Here is a 12,419-nt window from a genome sequence, read left to right on the forward strand (position 1 = left end):
TGTACGTTATATAAATTAAGTTTATGTTTTCAGACTTACCCCAAGTACGAGTTCGCGTACTCTGTGGAGGACAAGCACACTGGCGACATCAAGTCGCAGCACGAGTCGCGCGACGGACACCTCGTTAAGGGCGAGTACAGCCTGCATGAGGCTGATGGCACCGTCAGAATCGTTGAATACCAAGCTGATAAGCACACTGGGTAACGATATGTCATTTTTCTGTAGATACTGATTAGGTATCCAGGCATGTATTATATTTTTTCAAATCATTGTGTAACGCCTGCGAACAGTTGCGGTGTGCGGTTTGTTTCTTAATAATTGCAAGTACTTATTAGTGCAAACATAATATAGTACGTACTTATTTGCATAACATTTTTATAACTCAATATCCTTAAAGATGGATTGAGTACAATCACATTATTTCCTTCATCTAGAGGTATATTTTTGTATTATTTAATTCAATTAGAAGTCTTTACCTATAGATAAACATGTCAATTCAAGTTTTTATGGCTATTAGATTTTTATTTTATTATAAGATTTTTTTTTTGTTATTTCAGTTTCAACGCTTTGGTGAAGAAATCCGGAAAGTCCCATCACGTCGAGCATCACTAAGCCAACTTCTAGTCAAAACTTCAATGAAATGTTAAATTTTTGTTTATTTATCATTTAGTTTCTGTTCATTATTTATTGATGTTGTAAATATACGGTGGAACTGTTTAGCTGCTTTGTTTTATTTCGCGAATGGCACAGAAACTACTATTAATTAAAATAAAAGAAAACGAAAGTACAGACAGCAAAAGAAATAAGTTACCTACTAATAATAATTTACTATGAGAGTTTGCTTTTAATTCGCAAACTGGTTCCTATTATTGTTTATATAAAATAATTAGAAAAAAACTAAATTTAAAACGAAATATTAATGTGATTCATTTACATGAATTACAAGTATTTGTACTTAGTTTTACTACACACCTAATAACAGACCGTAAGTAAAATGCACATAGGTGATCAATGTTCTAGAGTTACAAAGCCGTAACTGAATTTCAATTTACATAATTTCATAGCTATCCATAGAATAATTATCGAGTTCAAAAGTTATAAGCAAAATAAATATTTTAAAATAATTTATAAAAAAATATCTATACTTTGTTGCTCACCGTATCAAACTTATTGCCTATTACGTATGCAGAAAGCTATTTTAATTCATGGCGCGTGGCTTCGTTTCTAGTCTATTAGTTCTATACACCACTCCAATTATGTAGATGTATATTATGTACCTATGTATTATTCAGTGACAGTACATTCGCAACAAGTTAGTTGCGTTAATGTCACTGTTTAAATGCTTAACGTAATAAAGTAGGCGTAACGGTCGATTTAAAAAAAGTTACTTTTTAGCTGGTCTAGTTATCTTACAAGTTTCAATATTGCCACACCTAACTATGTACAATCTTTTATTTTATTCCTGAGCTCTCCCAATTTGTCTGGCCAAGTAGTGAATGCTATCCGAGGCAAAGCTACAATAAAACAGATAAAAAACAAAGTGTTGGTGTTTTTTTCTTAGTCATCGTTTTAAAGATCTTCTCAAGTCGAATGTCGGAGATTGAATTACATTTTAATTTTATTTTCTTCTCAATTTATACAAAAATCTCCAGAAGAGCTTTTGCTTCATTGGTTGATATTTTTTTTTAAATGCTGGGGATCAAGAGGAAATAAAATTTAAATGAGTATTTACAGGCGTATAACATATACGTACAGGCAGAGGTGTATTACGTAGTATTATTATAACCCCACTCTCTCCAACTATGTTTAAGTCCCACGTGATAGCGGGTGAGCCTATAGGCATAATAAAAAAGGTCGTATCTGTGAGAAACAAAAAAAAAAAAACCATTTCGTCGTGTGTTCCTTTTATTGATTTCTGTCCTTTCTACTAGTTCCCGTTACGCGGGGTCGGCTCTTTCATGCGGCGGGTATCTCTCTGGCAAACATCGTCTTCCCTGAGACCTAACGTCTTCATGTCCTGGGTGGGTTCGTCAGCCAGGTGGTTAGCGCTCTCCGAAACTGTGTGTTGCCATTCAAAAAACACAATTGCACATTTTTTACATCATAATTTAACTTAGGAAAACGTCGTTTATGTAGAAACGGAATTTATGACAGTTAATAGAAATTTGAGGAAATTAACGTCAAGGAAGTAGCTATATCCGCAGATACAATGCTAATGGAGCGTGTAATATATGATAAAATACTTCTCACACATTTATATGAGGCCTCGATATGATATCGAGTTCATTAATTAATGACATAATGTGCGAAGTTATTTTACCTTCCGCTTTCGCTTCATTGAATAAGAATCCGACGAGTCATGTCACAAAAGAGTGTATGAGATACATTTATATCTATGTCCCATGGTACGTGGTACGAGTACCTACCTATTTATAAATATACTACTAAGTAGATTGATAGATAGATAGATAAAATACTTTATTGAGCACAATGGACACAAAATACAGAGATAAGGACAACATATACAGAAAAGCACAACAGGCGGCCTTATTGCTCATGCAGCAATTTCTTCCAGGCAACCTTTGGGTACAGGAAGTAGCTTTATTATCACGATTTTATTCCCTGCTTAACCCTTTTACATACATACATAAACTCACGCCCGTAATCCCTAATGGGGTGGGTAGAGCCACAAGTAATCAAAGACAACTTGCAGCCACTGTTGATACGATGTCGTAAGCTGGAAATGATGAACCTTATGGTGATAAGGGATCAGCCTATCGCCCATAACATTAGTCCATCATGTTAGATGACACAATCCCTCTGTCGGTTTTTACGACATGCCCGGGAAGACAAGCAGCTGAACGTTTTCTATGTTTTTTATTTGCTCCCAGAACAGCATAGAAGAAACCCTTTTACGGGATGAATTTTTCACCACCTATCGTTGGTCTAACAGAATGCTCGATAAAATGATGGTACTTAGTTCATCTTGCGATGGATGTACCTCTGACAACTGCAATTAGGGTAATCGTGAGCTTATTTTCCGTGCTTCGTGCTCCGTGCTTCGGAAGGCACGTTAAGCCGTTGGTCCCGGCTGCATTAGCAGTCGTTAATAACCATCAATCCGCAATGGGCCCGCGTGATGGTTTAAGGCCCGATCTCCCTATCCATACATAGGGAAGGCCCGTACCCCAGCAGTGGGGACGTTTATGGGCTGGTGATAATGAGCTTATTTTATGTTATACTGGGATGAATTTTTAAAAAATCATTTTTAGTGCTCCTTTACGTAGAGATACTTTCCATTAATCATAAACTAGTCGGTAAGTCGATGTCCTGAGAGCGTGGTCTGTGGCCAGGTCGATAAAATAATGTCTCTACACTTTGCGACATTAGGAACATTTGTTTCTCAAACGGTGAGCGAAGGTTGGAACCCCAGTACTAGACTTGCACCAATAAGTAAAGTGGGATTAAAAACCCTAAATAGTATTTAGGTTATTATGTTTTCTGATCAGTTTACATTGAAAGTAATAAAATATGATTATTTTTTTTTGACAATAAAAAATTTAAGCGGATAAAATATTTAAAATACAAGTAGTAACCAACTGTTGTAAAATCGTTTGGTTTTTTATTAAAAGGAATTCTTCTATTATTTATCAGGGGTTTCCAACCTGTGAATAGCGTCATGTCTAGTTTATTATTTCAATAAAAGTTAAAAAGAAATGTGATTCTTAATTTCTTGTAGTTCAATTTAATTCTTTGGACAGACTCCAAGTCGGAAAAAAATCCTAATATTGTTCTGGTTAAAAATGGTTAGGCAACACTGCTCCATAGTCTGAACGTAGCTTTACTTACACGCGCCTTTCATTCGTCTCAATTGGTTTGTGAAATGTGTATGCGCAAATTAAAATAAAAAATTGTAACGTTAAATATAAAAACGCAATAAGACGTAAGTAAATTATGATGTAAACCAAAAGTAGAATTAAAGACTTTTGAAGTGAAAGTGTATGGAGTATTTTTTGTCTTTCATAACATGAATTAATACGGTGCATGATAGTATTGTAACATCTAGACTATGAAGTCTAGAACATTTCTAGGCTGCTAGGAACATTTCTGACTCAAATATTGGTTATTACATTAGTGGTGTTATCAATAGCTATATTGAAATGTAATTTTTTAGCTGGATGCAGCTTTTGTATAACTAATTGTGGATTTTGGTCCCAGTATACACCAGGCAACATGTGTCTCTTTCCAACTATGAAACAGAAAACATTGTTCAACTTTATGCCACACCCACAGCGAACATCTAACATTTCACTTTCGACAACAAAAGAACACGATTAAAATATTTATTTAACAGGTCGACAAGCAAAACTAATTATGTTGTATTGATGATTGAATAGCCAAGAGTCTTGGTCCAAGAATATTGTTATATAAATTGAGGTTGAGGAGTAAAAAAAAATGGTTCATGGCTTAAGACGAGAGTTACGCGTAAATTAAGATCGCAAGTGACAAAAAGTTGATTATCATTGACATCATGTTAAGGCCACTTTCCATCACGATTGTGAGAATAGGTATTGTGTTTAAATATCTAAAAAAACAGGAAATTAGTGCAAACAAACTATCTCTCGCCGGGTTATAAGCAAAAACGCTTCACGGTGATTACACTTATTGTTATGGACAAAGGCGTTTCCGTTTTAACGATTACTATATTAAAATATTAGATTTCAATTTGCTGAGAAATCCTCGTAATTGCGTCAGTTATTTGATTAAATAAATATTAGTACCCCAAAAAGACACTTCAGGCAAAAACGGCTCACCTGTTTTAGGGACTAGAGACTAAAATAATCAGAAAATAAACTTGTAGAAACTTTCAGTACTAGTATTGTTTGATAAAGGTGCTGTATGTGGAGGAACGTTGTAAGTATATAAGTATCTGGGCTCCATATTTCTTTCCTTAATCTCAGTTTATGTGATCCATGTCATGCCATGTGTGTGTGCCATGTCAGGGGCCTTTGGCGGCTCAATAGTAACCCTGACACCAGGGTTGATGAGGTTGGTACTCCACCTCACAACCCACACGATAGAAGAAGAAGTGTTTATGTGATGGTTAAAGGAGAAAATCCGAGGACTAAGCTCAGTGGAGAGTGCTATAGGAGAGGCGTATGTCCAGCAGTGATGATGAATATAAATATCCCCTTTTTTCTGTTCTGGTTTCCGTGGCGATGCGCCAATGACACTGATATCCCTTTTCGTCTGTAAGTATAAGTTTTACTATACCTATTCTTATCCATTTTGTCGATTAAAAACTCTTACTTCTTCTCCTTCTATCGTGTGGGTTGTGAAGTGGAATACCAACCTCATCAACCCTGGTGTCAGGGTTACTATTGAGCCGCCAAAAGCCCCTGACATGGCTCATGTAACGACTACTTACTTACATCAGTAAGTAGCAACTCTTACTAAATTATTATGAATAATAATTATGATCTTCTAAATATGATTCTAGGTATGAATGGGTAGCGTAAAAAAATGTTCGGAAAAAATGTTTTATTTTAAAACAAGTCCCAGATCGCTATTGATAAATAGATGACAACTTTGAGCGTAACCTCGCCTCTATGTCATTAATAAACTTTACTTGACGACCAATGGCGCGACATGAGCATTTGCTCGATACCAATCAATATTCGCATATAAAATTTGGAATTGATAAATATGCAATAGTTTGACGTCATGACATCGTCACGATCTGTTTATGCATGGCATTTCTAATCTTTCCATCTACAATGTGCTATAATGGAATATAATATCAAAGGTACGAATTCAATTCAATGTTTGATACGGGAAAGTACAATCGGTCCAGTTACATAAGATTTGGAATAGTTTTGCTTTTGGATTGTGTTACGAGTAGGCTGACGATTATGAAATAGATCAAAATTATAGTCTAGGCACACTTAATCACTACGTATAGGATAACTCTATTTCAAAACGGAAGGCGACTATTATGTTGCGATGTCTTAATGAGTTTAATTATGGTATTTAGTGCATTGTTTACTTATCTATATGTTCAATGCTGTATCTGATTAATAGAAACGGTCAAATACTTGATGTACACACAAATACTTCCTGTAGTTCAAAATCATATTTTGACACTTAATTTGAGTTATTGCCACTATTTTCTTCTAAAATCATTGTCATAGTTAAACTCAATCATCAATTTCAATAAATTTTGAGGCATTCGCTAAAATATTGTAATATAACATAACATAAACTGCCTATATACGTCCCACTGCTGGGCACAGGCCTCCCCTCAATCAACCGGAGGGGGTATGGAGCATACTCCACCACGCTGCTCCACTGCGGGTTGGTGGAGGTGTTTTTACGGCTAATAGCCGGGACCAACGGCTTAACGTGCCCTCCGAAGCACGGAATCATCTTACTTTTTCGGACAATCAGGTGATTCAAGCCTGAAAAGTCCTTACCAAACAAAGGACAGTCTCACAAAGTGATTTCGACAATGTCCCCATCGGGAATTGAAAATATTGTATCCCTCTTAATACTAAAGAATTGTAAGAAAGTAGGTAAAACAATAGGTCTTGATACTAGGTAGTTAAGGAAATAAAGGATGTGTGCAGGAGAACGAAATAGACTAGAAAAAATGTAAAGCAATGAGTCTTACGCAGGCAGCAGTTTTGAATAAAAAGCCCATAAATATGGAACTAGAGCTGTCATGGAATACCAAATGAGGTTCTCTTATTACGGAAGTGAAGCAACATCTTGTATTTACTTCGTTAAAAACCTAAGACAATAGAATTTTATCCAGATAACTTTGAATATAGGCAGATCTGTAGCTAGCCGGTTGAGTGGACTAACAACCTTCACATTGGTTACGTAAATTACGTCATACAAAGACAGCGTGGTTGCAAACATGATTCAATTCTCTCGTAACGTCTCCGGTATATATTGAGCTAATAACCTATGCCGATATAACAGTTCCACCGCGGAAGTCAAAGGAGAAAGATCGGAAAGCAAAATGCTCGCTAAAGTACGCAAATTGGATATGTATACGACTTGTGATTTAAAAAGATTAGACGTTTTGGGTGTTATCTATTATTAGTGATTTAAATTATTGTGTTTTTAGTAGTGATTTTTTGTTACCATTTAAATAGAAAGTGATATTTTACATTTCAATCTGGTGCGTAGAAATGGAAATAATACCTTATTACTTGCTTCACAGGTGGTAATTCTAACAACGGCTCTAGCAGCTGTATTCTGCACGGAGCATGGCTATAGTTTGAAGACAGTGGTCCAGCATGAACAACCTCAGGAATACCACCAGCCCGAGCATTACCAGCTGAAGGTTCAGCAAGAGCCAGCTCCGATCCACGAACCTCAATATTCTGCTGAAGTCCAATCTCAAGGACACGAACAGGGAATATCCTCGCAAAGCATCGTCCATTACTCTCAGGGACAAGAGTCACCCAAATCTGAAGAAGAATATGCTCCAATTTATCACTACGTAAAGGCTCAAGAAGCTCAGGCTCATTATCCTGAGATCCAAGCTCAGTACCCCGAATCCCAGTCTCACTACGCTATTCCTCAGGAGCACAAAGTTCAGCCTCATCATTTCCTTCCTGATAAACAAGCAGCTCCTGAAGTTCATTACAAGCATGCTACCCCTGAGGTTCACTACAAACAAGCAGCCCCTGAGATTCACTACAAACAAGTAGCCCCTGAGATCCATTACAAGCAAGTAGCCCCTGAGGTTCACTACAAACAAGCCACCCCTGAAGCTCACTACAAGCAAGCCGCCCCTGAGGTCGAGTATAAGCACCAGCCCTTCAGTTTCCACCATGGAGTTCAGCTGCACAAGATTGCTCCTTCTCATTCTGAGCACTCTCACAATGCCCACGATTCTCATCATGATGAGCCTGTTGACTATTATGCAAGTACATAAACAGTTTTACTTTAAAAGTGAAATTAAGCAATTCTACCTTAATTCAATATTTTGAATGCAGCTCGCAATTTTTTGTGCAAAATTATGATTTTGGGAACCGTTTACAATTTGAATTTCATCCAACAGTAAAACTTTTCTTGATTTTTTCGTATGTTCATGCTTTATGCCTGTTTTATAGATAGGTTATATCTAAGATACTACATATTTTTTTATTATATTTTTTGTATGTATTTTGTATCTATAATTGTGATACACCAACCAATTTAACTACTTACACAGTTTTACAAAGATCCTTCATGTCAATAGTTTAGCCATATTAAAAAAAAAATCGATTTATACACAACAGGAATAAAACAGCGTAGTGATCAGTGGTGCTGGGTTTTCACATTACTTTCGCTTGATCCTGATCATAAAATATATGAAAACCAGGTTAACAACTTAACATGCCAAGCACAAACCAAACTTGAATATCAATTCCGATGAAATGATCTTAAAATTACGTAAGCAAATCTCATTATTGCATGTGCGGATGTCCGGCTCCCGATTTATAGCACTTTCTATATTCATTTATTCTACACACTCATCTGCTTAATCACTGGTGATATCATCTGGGTTGAAACAGATAGGTTATGTAAAGCAACGATTCTAAGTAGCTATTACTATTTCAGGCGTATCCGAAGTACCAGTATGAATACAAAGTGGAGGACCCTCACACCGGTGACAACAAGTTCCAGCATGAGATCCGCGATGGTGACGTGGTGAAAGGCATGTACAGCCTCCACGAGGCTGATGGCTCCATCAGGACTGTTGAATACACCTCTGATAAGCACAACGGGTAAGTTCGTCTTCAAATAACGGATTATTTTGTTATCATATTGAATATTGATGAATTTACTAGAAGCAATGTTATACTATTATCACTCAGAAAGTGCCTTCTTCCTTTTTAAAAAAGAGCAGTCATGCAAATTATTAAGCAGGAAGAAAACATTTATAAAAATCCATACAACAAATTGTTACTGGCAATAAATTTATTTTATTCTTATTCTATATACTTGTAAATATATGTTTATATATGTTTTCTACTACTACATAGTAGTATTGAGTCTTATTGTATTTGGTCATCTGATCATTTTCGGTACCAACGCTTGTTTCAGGATCATGAGCATGAGTATATGTATGTTATTTATTCAATTCATGGCTTTGTTTACAGATTCAACGCTGTCGTGAAGCACTCTGCCCCCGGACAACACGTAGAAATCCGTCAGCATCATAAGAACTGAAACCATAGCATAACAAACTAGATAGCTCTGTTTTATATGAATTGTTGTTGCTAGATGTGTAAATAAAGTAAATACATTATTTAATATAGAATAAATGATAATTTTTATTGTTATTGTTATACTCCTCTCAAAGTATGAAAGACTTGTAAAACGGTGAACGGAAAGTACACCTATTAAGTAAGTAAGTGTCGATGATATAATTATTATACATGGTCATTGGAAATTAACATGTCATCATGATTAAAGAATTCGCCAATCTACATGCGATGTGAGCAGATTTTCTAGAGTACATGCCTGCGCCCGCGGCACGGATTCCACGCCCGCGTCACGTATATCGAAGACTTCGACCAATAGACATAGCTATGTTGTCCAAGTTGTGATCTAAGAGAATGATAGGGATACCTATTAGGCCTGTGCGCGGTAGCCACCGGGCCATATATTGACCCGTAAATAAAGTACTATAACTGACAACTGACAATTTAGTACTATACTACAGTAACATAAATCTCTATAATAATAAGGCGATATAGCGCTGTACAATTTAATGGTATACTTAATATTATTAATTTAAAACATAACAGGATTTTTTTTTAATTACGAATGCTTAGTGATGTTGATGATGCTGAGGCTCGATGTGCTGGGAGTGTCCGGAGTAGTGCACGTCCGCGTTGAAGCTGCAATAAAAAACTTGTAGTTAGTTTTACATGTAACAGGCAATTGAGTCGAGTAAGTGTGGTCATAAATCAACAAGTGTATATTGTATAAGTTACCCGGAGTGCTTGTCAGCGGTGTACTTGACAGTGCGCACGGAGCCGTCGGGCTGGTGCAGGCTGTACTCGCCCTTCACGAGGTGTCCGTCGCGCGACTCGTGCTGCGACTTGATGTCGCCAGTGTGCTTGTCCTCCACAGAGTACGCGAACTCGTATTTGGGGTGAGACTATTAACAAAAATATTCAATTTACTTTAAAATCGTTTCAATAGTATATCTGATAAGATATTGTGAAACTTACATAATGTTCGTGATGTTCACTGTGCTCCTCTTTGTGAGCGATTGTAGCAATCTTGTGAATAACGGGAGCGACGTGTTGTACAACGGGAGTCACGTGATGGAGAACGGGGGTCGCATGATGCACAACGGGGGTGACATGGTGGACAACGGGGGTCACATGATGCACAACGGGGGTTACATGATGCACAACGGGGGTTACATGATGCAAAACGGGGGTCACTTGGTGAATTACAGGGGCGACGTGTTCGACTACAGGGATGACTCGTTCGACGGACGGGGTGAAGAGGACTTTGTGGGTTTGATGCGGCTCTTCGTGGTGGGAGTGGGAGTTTTGATGGAGTACGATAGACTGAGAGGAGTAGGCATGTCCATGGTCCTAGGCGCAAGCGGCAGCCAACGCAGCTACGATAAGTGCGATCTAGGTAAATGAAAGAAAAGAAAGAAAATGTTATTACAAATTAGGTTATAAGAAAAAAATACGTTAAAATAGTGAAATTGAAGGCAGTAGGGATTCCTCGTCCAAAGTTCTTTTAAAATCCAAATCCCATTGTTTATCTATAATTGTGTTGCAGGAGGATAATAATGGTTTAATTAACATAGAAATATCCATTAATCATTTTAGCTTTTCTTCACTAATATTGTGGAATATTATCCGAACTTCATTGATGAAAGATACATTTTATGTTAATTTTGAAATTAAAAATATATTATTATTTGTTGTTTTTATAACTTCTATTATGAGGAGTTGTTATATTTTATTATTTTATACTTACTTTAGCGTACATGTTTAAAAGTGGCTCTGTGTGTTTCCCTTTGAACTTTGTCACTGAATGATATGGTCTGGAAAGTAGTTATCCTTTTTATACGTACAAAAATGAACCAGTTTGTCCATTAAATCAAAATTGGTTTATGAATCTGACTGTCAGAAATGTGGTTGTGCAATTTTTCATTAGCGCCATACAATGAAATTCAGAACATTTTAACCTGTTTCGTCTGGGTCTTCAAAATAAGCATAATCAAGGGCTTGGTTGATGAGGCTGATATTCCACCTCACAACCCACACGAGAAGAAGAGAGAACACAATAAAAGCATTTTGTTGCGTGCGTAAGTGATTGGTTCAATATTAAACCATTTTTAAATGAAAGTTTTTGTACAAGAAACAGGAGACCAACTGAAATTGATTTCAAGATTTCAATTTATTTCGTGTTTGGTTTATTTCAGTAGATGTATGACTTTGATGTTTGTAAAGTAGTCAATCAGTAAACAATATTTTTATTAATCTTCTATCGTACCAATCTCACCATTGAGCCGCCAAAGGCCCCTGACATGGATCATGTAACGACTACTTACTTACATCAGTAATTAGTAACCGAGACCAATGGCTTAACGTGCCTTTCGAAGCACGGATCAGGTGATTAGTCTGTAATGTCCTAACCAAATTACGGATCACAAAGTGATTTTTGTGATATGTCCCCACCGGGAATCGAACCCAGGACCTCCGGATAGTGAGCCCAACGCTCAACCACTGCACCACGGGGGTCGTTATTTTTATAATGTCCCACTGCTGGGCGCGGAGTTCCCATTCATCAATGGGAAAGGATATTGGAACATACTTCACCACGTTCCTCCAGTACGGTTTGGTGGAGGTGTAAACTCAGGCCGCGTTTTAATTAATTTAAAAAAGAAAGATGACCAGTAGATAATGTAAACGGTAAAGTACCTAATAATTTTACAAAAACAGCAAAAAGTGAAGTCTTACAAAAACAGACATCGAATAATTCCAAGTAGATGACCAATAACATGTCAGTAATTATGTACTAATAAGATTGAATTGCCTAAATTAAAAACTGGTTTACCACCCTCATACATTCCTACGTAACTTTTTGATATTGACAGGGTTTCGTGTATAACAATTTATTTTGAGTATAAAAGCTGTTTCGCTCTTGAACCAGTATCAGTTGATTTCCAAGTTCACTGGAACATACAAGAAACATGTTTGCCAAAGTAAGAAATTAAAATTCAATAATCTGTTTCGCATCAGTCATAATTTATAAGAAAAATATACAATTTAATAAAAATACATAATATAACATTATTGTTCTTTACAGTGGTTTCTCAATATTAAAATTAGTATTAATTAGTCTAAAAAAATTTAAGATTTCCAAATCTAATCAAAATTTCC

General features: G+C 36.5%; 1 protein-coding gene across 1 annotated transcript in view; it reads left to right on the forward strand.

Moving 5' to 3' along the window:
• LOC126367076 (cuticle protein-like) overlaps positions 1-12,419 on the forward strand; it is a 94,841-nt gene that overhangs the window by 73,837 nt on the left and 8,585 nt on the right. The window lies entirely within an intron of this gene.

This window comes from Pectinophora gossypiella, chromosome 5, assembly GCF_024362695.1.
Source record: "Pectinophora gossypiella chromosome 5, ilPecGoss1.1, whole genome shotgun sequence".
In the NCBI taxonomy this organism is placed as follows: Eukaryota; Metazoa; Arthropoda; class Insecta; order Lepidoptera; family Gelechiidae; genus Pectinophora; species Pectinophora gossypiella.